At 36.2% G+C, this 10,314-nt stretch overlaps 1 protein-coding gene across 1 annotated transcript in view; it reads left to right on the top strand.

The window, feature by feature from the left end:
• Positions 1 to 871: 871 nt before the first annotated feature.
• LOC107743334 (heparan sulfate glucosamine 3-O-sulfotransferase 1-like) overlaps positions 872 to 10,314 on the top strand; it is a gene marked incomplete at its 3' end in the record, with an annotated part of 17,336 nt that continues 7,893 nt past the window's right edge. Inside the window, exon 1 of the mRNA XM_016556503.1 lies at positions 872 to 1,223. The remainder of the gene's footprint in view (positions 1,224 to 10,314) is intronic.

Below are 10,314 nucleotides of genomic sequence, written 5' to 3'. Positions count from 1 at the left end.
GCTAGAAAAGCTATCCATTATTAGACTGAAAAGTGTAATATTCATATTCTCTACAAATTTTATAAATGTACATTTAAAAAAAACAATAAAACCTGATACACATTTGGTAAATTATATGTAATTTAATTGATTATATTAATTGATTTTATATATTAGTATTATTATTATTATATTATTATTTAATTTAATACATGAAGTGTGAATGTGTATATAAACTTTTAAAACAATTAAAAGTCAAGCGAAAAAAATACATACACACACACACTACCAAACTATTTTCTGCTGTGCAAGCTTATAGGAGAACCGTCAAAAATCCTATCATGTTTTATTCACAACACATGCAGAGAAAAAGCCAAAAAAATAATAAAATCCAAAAGTACTTTCTGCATCACACGCAATTATTATTCCAGCGTGGGTAATGTACCGTCATACAGTGAATGTGTGCTGTGCATTTGGAGATTAACAGACACTCGAGCTATACGTGCTGCCCATCTATTTGTGCCCTGTGTGTTTGTGAGCCAGCACCCTGTAAGTTATTCATGATTTTGGGGATTTTCTAGGGCAAATACATTCCAAAGCCCTTGAACAGAAAAACTGAGAGCTGAAAAAGAAACCGGCTGTTCTGAACGTGGGATATGAGGAGGAAAAAAATGACATTTGGAGACAAAGTGAAGAATGAGTTAATGTATTTGGATGTGAAAAGGCGATGAAAAGCAAATCAAACAATATGGAGAAAAGAAAGAGAGAGAGAGGCTGGGGGAAGCGGCAGAGCGATAGTATGGATGATAGGAGGGGGGCTAGATACAGAGAAAGAGAGAGAGATGGAGAAAGCGAGGGAGGGAGGAATTTCCCTCAGGGGCGACGCGTTTGTGCTCTTTCTCTCTCTCTCTGTTGTTCATTCACTCATACATACACTCCATCCACACACAGCATGTAGACACTTTCGAATTCATTCACCTCCCTCGCTCACACACTCAGTTTATTTTTACAACCTCCTTTCCTGCCTAGATAGTCTGGAGAAGCAGCTACGCCACCTCAACTTTAAAACCGCCGTCACAGAAAACAGGAGAGAGAAGAGACAGCAAGAACAGAATAAAACAAAAAAAGAGGTTTGAAATTCACTGAAGTGCTCAGAAGGATGGAATAGAGAAGCATGAAAGTCCAAAAACATCCGGGCGAAACACACTTTATGAGAGGAACTGACTGAAGGAGACAAAGCTCAGGTAAGCTCTTGTCCTGTTCTAGCACTGCTTTCATTCTCAGTGTCGTTGACCGGAGTATTTGGTCAGAGAAACTCTTGAATTTTAACCAGAACTTTGAACTGTGCTTAACATTGTCTCAGGAGTACGGTTGCCTACAGCATGTGAGATTTAAAAAGTGAATCCACTTCTCTAGTCAATCATAGCACTCTTTTAAAAACAAAGGCTCTGAAAGGAGGATTTTTGCAGCAATGCCATAAAAGAAAGAACCTTTCAATGAACAGTTCTTAAAATAATCATTGGTTTTCTTAGAACATTAAAAAAAATCTAAAGAACCTTTTTTTGACTACAAAAAACCTTGGTCCCATGGATGTTAAAGGTTCTTCTTGGAACCATAGATGACAATAAAGAACCTTCACAGAGGCATAGAAACTGTCTTCCTACAGACCTGACATGATAAAGAGATGTTAGCGATTGTTCTTAGAAGAGGTACTATAACTTTAGAGACCGATGTAGGATTTCCTGAAAACCAGGTATCACTAAGATCTGACCTTTATTCTTTTGGATTTTTATAATACAAAATTTAGCAAAAATGATATTAGCTGGTAATTTCTCAATTTTTTCATGATTTTATTCATTTTCTAGACGATTTATGAAGGTCTTTTTTATTGTTATATACTGTATATACCCACAAGTGTGTTTATTTTGTCTCTCACCAATGTAGCAAGTAAATGCTTGTAAAATAATTTTAACTAATGTCTACGGCTGCAAATCACCTGGTAAAGTGAAATTAGATGTTATATACACAACAACTTGGTTCTCCAAAGAAACGTTTAGTGAAAAGTTCTTAAAAAGAAAGATTTTCTCTCCTAGCGTCAAGAATATTGTAATAATCGTATTACTTTATTCCCCACTGTAAGAAACCTTTTGGGCAAATGAAAGGTTTAATTGATGTTAAAGATTCTTCAGTAAACCATAGATTACAATAAAGAACCTTTATTTTTAAGAGTGAACAGTAACTACTGTGGATATGAATACAAAGTCAGAAGATTCATCAATCCATTCAATGCAATGACACTGTTTAATTAAGTAATAAACATTTGGATTATATTTCAAGTTTTGTTCTATGAAAAAACAAGCCCGATGTTGACATTCTCTGTCATGTGTATGTTTGTGTATGTGAGTCAGTGGTTTCTAGAAGGTTGTGGGGCCATGGGAGTCACAGAAGGATGAATGGATGAGTGAGCTAATAGGGCTAATATGTTATGTACTTCTCACATGATACAAAATTTATTGTATCAAATCAGAAATGCAGCATGTGACTTGGTACGCCACCAAATTCAGATCTGCTGTGTAATGAAAAGGGGAAATCTGGCAGACATTAAAAATGCAATGATAAAACTCTCCCAGTTTTTATAGTACACGCCAGTATGGTGAAATGTACTTCACTAAATCCCATCCCTAACCATAGCCTATCACTAAAATCAGATGGATATTATGAATGTTGATATGCATGTTGTTCAAGCCTAAGGTCTACCCCAAACCTTAAAATCTGATTGGTCGAAAATAATGTTGTGCCCAGACCAAGGATGTTTGATCCAAAAACATGTCCTACTTGGTGAAATCACAGTAAGCAGCTTTCCTTTACATAAACATATTTGATTTCTAAGGTCTACCCCAAACCTTAAAATCTGATTGGTCGAAAATAATGTTGTGCCCAGACCAAGGATGTTGATCCAAAAACATGTCCTACTTGGTGAAATCACAGTAAGCTGCTTTCCTTTACATAAACATATTTGATTAAGATGCTCAGTGCAAGATGTTGACAATGGAAAGGAGGAAAAATACAGCTGGATCTGGATTAGATGAATGTCTGTCACCTCTGAGCTAGCATGACTTCATGGGGGCATAAAATGTTGGAGCATTAGTGATAGAGGAAGACGTGAATAATACATATCATATTTTATGAGCGCAGAACTGCTCTACTAAGTGCAATGAACCATACATAAAAAAGCAGAGAGAGACGAGACGAAAAGAGTCGCCTATATGCTGTATGTCTGTTTAAAAGTTTCGTTAAGAACAAGATTAAACAGGTTCACTCCAAAGCATTACATCAGCACGATTACCTGAAACAAAAGACTCAGACGTGGGTGGTCTGCTTTCATCCTAACATGCACATCTAGAATATGGAACAGAAGTTTAACACTGTATCGTTAGACAAAAAATATATTAAATATGGCTGAATGAGATTAGTGTTAATAACTAGTCAGTATGTAATCAAAATGCTTATAGCATTTCAAATTCAAATGCATTCAAAACAGAGATTAATATTTTATAAGCACATTGCACGGGCAATAGAGGACAACATCATCTGAACATCTGTTTGATGCAGAAAAGAAATAAAAAGCAGAATAAGCCACAAAAGAATTTAATTACCAAATGGACCCAGTCAACGCCATATTTTATTTTAAACGAGCCTGTGAGACATAAAAATACAGGCCACTGAATAACTTGAACTATCTTAATGTCCTGTGTTGTGTCTAATTTTACTTTAAACAATTCAGCAAACACCTATTCTATTCTTGCAGCCTACAGTTTTGCATTTGTACTTTAATCTAGATTTATAATACTTTTATGCATATTTTGTTATATAGACACACATAAACACGTACACAAACACTCTCTCTCTCTCTCTCTATATATATATATATATATACACGTATCTACCTCTCTCTCTCTCTATATATATAAAGTATACTACTATATATACAGGTCTTTGTAATTGTAAGAACTTCTCTGTGGAAGTTAAAAGATAAAAAAGATACTCTATACAGTAAGCTGACACATAGTGTTCATGGATAACTAAATGACTGTGGTGGGTCATTTATCTCTCAATGACTCACCTATCCAGACATTAGGCTATCGTAACTCACACAGAAACCATGTAGTACACCAAAACAAACACACACCCACACACTAGGACTAGAACTACAATATATAACTGAAAGGGCCAAGTCCAAACTGGACAGCTTGGAAACCCCATTGATTGACAGATGGTCAAATCTGCTGTGGGGTTCCATATTCAAACAGAAAGATGGACACCATGCACATGTTTATATCAGTCAACTCGTACTAAAACTGCAGTTTTTAAATACACTGAACACTAGATTATTTAGCATGGAACATGACCAGAAAGTGACATGTCTCTATTATATCACCTGACTTGACTGTGAGAACCTGTTGCAAGTCTGCCTAGCATTTTTGTCTTCTATATTTTCTTACCCAACTTTAAGCACTTGTTTGCAGTTGTGACCTGCTGCATTTAATGTCCCTGCTTTACTCGTCTTATGGTAAAGTGAGCGGATAAGTGTGAAGGTTACACTGTAGCGCAGAGGTCATTATGTACGTCACAGGGGACTGTACTCTAGACAAAACCACTCTGTTCTCAGGGAAAAAATCCCTATAAAGTCATAAAAACAAACCAGTTGATCCTTATATTATTAGATTGGCGTATCCTTGGATAAGCAGACAGGGATTTGTGTGTGTCTGACTGTTTATATGCATGTGACTGTGTGTGCTTGTGAATAGGGGAGTCTTTTCAGTTTGTTTCTTGGGTCATTAGTGTTGACAGTTTTAGTCCATAAAGATGACAGGCTACTGCTCTTCTGCTAAAAAAGTGATATTATTATTATTAATATTATCAGGCAACCCAAACCTGTTTCTTGATTTGAAACAATATCACATTAGAACATGCAGAAACTAATAAATAAATTTTTCTTTTAATTTTTAATTTATATATTTATTAATGGTCTGGTTTCTACAACATTCACTTTGGAGCAAAAATCTGGCTTTAAACTTGAAAGAAATAAAGGTTTGACATTTATCGTGATAATTATCGATATCGACTGATATGAAAAAAATTATCGTTTTGGCCATATCGCCCAGTCCTACTTGGAACTATAAACCCCCTGCTCATTTTCAGTTAATGTAACAAAATTGATTCAAGTAGTCCCTCCACAAACAGAATAATATGGTATAGCTCATATAATACAGTCTTGGAAAACTTAATAAATATTTGAGTTCATACTGAAATCTCTTTCATATTGAAATCGTAATTGTTGAGATCTCTTTTAAAACTCTAGAGGAGACACATGCGATGTTATGAGTCTTTTGTCTGGGGTAAAATCCAAGCAGCAGACTTAAGCAAAGTCTTCATTCGCATTCCATTTAATCTCATCGCTCTCTAGAAGAAATAACTAAGACATCTCATTTCTTTCCTACGGGACAAAAGCATTGCAAAACATACATGTATCTGGAAAAGCACAGCAAATTCAACTGCATGTTCGAGCGCACCTTGGTGTATCCTGATACAGAATTATGCATTAGATCATCCCTACTCACCACAGTATAGTGGAGGTCTCTACTCCCCTTCATATGTATGAAAAACCAACACACTGCAAAACAAGAAAAATAACAGCATCTTCTGCATCCCAAATGTCCCACAATGTATAGAACTGCCTGGCATTACACAGCAGGGCCTGACGGGACCGCTTTCTTGTCCACGCACTGGTTTCTCCAGCCAGTCCCGCTGGCTCTGCGCTCCAAACGTCCGTCACACTCACCAGCGCATCCCGTCTCGCCTGCAGGCAGGCAAAGTTTCAGCCTCTGTCCGGGCTTGTGAAGAAGCGCATACTGCTGAAAGCGCACTGACACACACGCTGCCTCGTCCACACACACACACACACACACACACACACACACACACAACATGCCACTGTTCCCTCACAATATAGAAGAACAAAAACACAGGCAGCGATGCAGAAAAATCCCCCCATGCACAACACATCCATTCACTGAATGCATATCCATAAGCGAAGGATACAGCTGTGAGCTCAAGGCCCTTTCAGCATGTGAGCATTTAAAGAATTACAAAGAAGATGTTTTTCACTGTTCTTTAAATGTGAGGGGATTTGAGGATGAATCAAAAGCAACAACCTGGCATGGAAACGCGAGCACGAGGCGAGACAAAGAGCAGAACCAAAGACATTACTTCTGAGATTTCAGCGCGGCTGAAAGACGGCAAGCTCGCACGCAGACGCACAACCACCTGCTCTGAGACTGACAGTTCCATTCATCTGGCCTCTAAACAACTTTTTCCTTTCCAGGGATTAATTGCCAGTTGCAAAGACAAATCTGGAAAAACACTTTTTTGGCTTTTTTTCCCTATCTGTCTGTCCATTATGGGATTCGCCAGACAAGTGGATTAAAACTAACGAGAGTGTGAGAATCACCCCTAGCTGTAGACTGTAGTGATGCCTCACAGCCAACATGATGCTGCTGGCTAATACATTTCATACCTACTGTAACACGAAAGAATTCACTGTTATTTCTGAAATGATTAGTTCCACCAAACATTCTGTCATTTACTTACCCTAAAACTGTCTTTTTACTTGGAACTGAAAAAAAACATTGTCCCAGGTGATCTGTTGTATACAAGGAAAGGGTGATGAAAAAAAGAAAAAGAATCACAAAAATAGTCTATACGACTTGCGTGCTATATATTTAAAGGGATAATTCACCCAAAATACATTCTGTCATCATGTTACTCACCATCATGTCATTCCAAACCTGTATCACTTAGTTTTTTCTGTGGAACAAAAAGGAAAAAGAATTTGAGAAATGCTTTTTGTCCTTACAATAGAAATCAATGGTTACCAAAATTCTTTGAACTTTCTTCTTGCGTGTTCTGCAGAAGAAAGTAAGTCAAAGTTAGTTCACTTTTGGAATGACATTAGGGTGAGTAAATGATGACAGAATTGTAATTTTTGAGTGAACTAGTCATACTGTAAGTCTTTTTTCACTTTTATAAGAATTAGCATATTGCATTATCTGCAGTCAGGAGAAGTTCCACATCTTTCTCTCATTCAGCTCTAGCTTAAACTTTCTAGGTCAAGCCCTTTAACTGTGAGCACATTCTAATAAAACTTGAAGTAAATGGTATAGTTGATGACATGCTCAAACTGAAATTAAATGACAAGAAAATTTTGTGTTATTGCATATTTTAGTAGCATGTGTACACTACCATTCAGAAGTTTGGGTTTTGTTTTTGAAAGAAATTAATATTTCTCTTCGGCAAGGATGCATTCAATTCATTAAAAGTGACAGTGAAAAACATCCACATTGTTATAAATTATTTATATTTCAAATAAATGTTTTTAACAGGAACAAATAAATAAATAAAAAAGTACCACAGTTTCCACAAAAGTATTAAGCAGAAAAATAGTTTTCAACATTGATATTAGTAAGAAAAAAAAAGGTTTCTGTAATATCATGTGACACTGAAGTAATGGCTGCTAAAAAATTCAGCGATGCATCACGGGAATAAATTAAATGTTTAAATATACTAAAAAAGAACAGTTATTTAAACTGTAATAATATTTCACAATATTACTGTTTTTACTGTATTTTTGATCAAATAAGCGCAGCCTCCTTTCAAAAACTTTAAAAACCCCAAACTTTTGATCGGCATTAGTGCATAGCCTACAGCACAGAACACGGTGGTATGTTGTTGATTTCATCTCATTTCCTCTATCCCTTTTCGTTTATTGATTTTCTTTCACTATACAACATGAAATCATACTAAATGTGTCATTTCAGCCCTCATGCCTGCCGTGCCCCTGCAGTAGCTGTCAGGTCCACATGCTCAATTGGTTAGTTGTATTGAGCAGAACCGTCTAACCTCCATCTGTCCACCCACCCCTACAGAGAGACAGATTACCGCTGACGTGACCACTGACTCTCAGTGTTTACCCCTTCCCTCCAAATCTGCCATATTGATATTGCCCACACACACAGAGACAGGAAATAGATGTATTCTTTCCCCTGTAGTGAAAGGCAAACACAAGTCACTTGACATGAACTACTAACCCGATCTCTTGCCCCATGTGGCATAGTCCATATTGCTAATCACTGAATGATTGGCTTGTCATACCGAATTGGAAAATTACAGTTTGATAGCTCAAAGGCTGTTGGCTCACAGCAATGATTTTGCTAATATATTTGAAATGTATAATGATAATACAAAATTCAGTCAACAGCCTTTGAGCTATCAAAATCACACGGCAGAGAGAGAAAAGGAGAGAGAAAGAACAAACATTTACTGGCTACATGAGTTCTCGTAATCATATGTGATTATATTGCTAACCCAGAAAGGTTATTCGCCTCTGGAATTTTTAGAACTGCATTTTTTCTGAGTGTGGTTTTAGAATGAAAGTTGCTAACAAGTTGCTACTAAAGCTAAGATCCATCAAGCACAATCTAGCACAGTGCTGTTTGTAGTACTTATGTTGCAACTCTTTTAGAAAGATTTAAAAGCACACAACAGCTTCAAAATGTATATTAAAGGGATAGTTCACCCAAAAACTTGTGAAAAATTTTTTTGTCAAAACTTTGATGTTTATCTGCTTACCCCCAGGGCAGCCAAGATGTAGGTGACTTTGTTTCTTCAGTAGAACACAAACAAAGATTTTTAACCCAAACCGTTGCAGTCTGTCAGTCATATAATGGCAGTCAATGGGCACAGAGTATTTTTTTGTTGTTTGTTTCCGCTGTTCGATCGCGCCGGCGCCTCACGCACACACATACAGCATTGCAAACGTTGTAGCCTGTTCATTATCAGAATAAAATACAGTCAACCAAACATATAGATACACTGGTTAATTTAAATAGTGCGTAGCCTACTGCGTAGTACAATCCGTGTCGATCAGCCTGAGCTCGGGCCAAACACACATTTGCTCATGTGACGAGGATGTTTTTTAAGTGCGTTAATTAAGCTTGGATTACATAAAGCATTCAAATACATCGCAAATATGGACACATTTAATTGGATTAATGCCGAATGAGAGAGGTAGGCTGCGCGAGAACGCCGTTTGCTTTCAGTTTCGCATTGAATTAGCCTAATTCATTTTGGCTTGTTTAGCAATTTATATTTTTCATTCTTGTTTTCTTCTGAAACCGTTCAAAATAGCCTATAGGCTAGGTATTGTGTTTATTGTTTGTACATGATAATATTTCGCTTTATTTACCAGTGTTATTTATGAATGTAATAATGCGATTTGTGCTTATATTTTTTAACCTAAACTACAACGTAACATTAATGTAGACCTACATACCGGTATCTAAATATGATTTCATATATTTTATGCTATATAGACCTACCACATTACACTCCACTGAATGTAGTATGAACAGCAATAAACTACATTTTGGCATTTTACAATACTTATGTGGATATTTTGGATGAAAGTAACTCAAAAGTAACTCAAAAGTAGTGTAATGCATTACAATTCAGAGACAGTAATATTGTAATATTGACTGCCATTATATGACTGACAGACTGCAACGGTTTGAGTTAAAAATCTTCGTTTGTGTTCTACTGAAGAAACAAAGTCACCTACATCTTGGATGCCCTGGGGGTAAGCAGATAAACATAAAATTTTCATTTTTGGGTGAACTATCCCTTTAACTCAGGAAATTCTGTCTCTTCACTAATGTTTACCACAGAAATTACTAGAAAACTGCTAGCTCTCTTCATGGCTTTTCGTGTGATAATATTGTTAGAAATCATTCTATTGGATATTCAGAAGAGCATTTTTGTGTGCTTTTAAGATGCACATTGCTAACGTTAGTTAGGACTACAACGATTTGTCAAGTACATGACTTTCACACTGCTGTGTGAAAGTTTGGGGCTGGCAATTTTTTTTTAATGCTCATGCAAAACATCTTGTGCTCACCAATTTGATCAAAAATACAGTAAACGTGTAATGTTGCTACGATTTAATATAACTGCTTTGCATTTTCATAAATTTAAAAATTTTATTTTGTCATGTGATTGCAAAGCTGTTCAGCAGCCGTTAGTATTCTGTCACATGATTCTTCAGAAATCATTCTAATATGCTCATTTCGTGTTCATAAAACCTTTCTTATTATTATCAATATTAAAACAGTTGTGCTGCTGAATAATTTTAAACTGTGGTACATTAGTCATAGAATTGCCCTGATGAACAGAAAGTTCAAAATAACAGCATTTATTTGAAAAAAAAAAAAAAAACTGAAT

Source organism: Sinocyclocheilus rhinocerous, unplaced genomic scaffold, assembly GCF_001515625.1.
Source record: "Sinocyclocheilus rhinocerous isolate Xijiao unplaced genomic scaffold, SAMN03320098_v1.1 scaffold2844, whole genome shotgun sequence".
In the NCBI taxonomy this organism is placed as follows: Eukaryota; Metazoa; Chordata; class Actinopteri; order Cypriniformes; family Cyprinidae; genus Sinocyclocheilus; species Sinocyclocheilus rhinocerous.
This window is presented reverse-complemented; position numbering and strand designations above follow the sequence as displayed.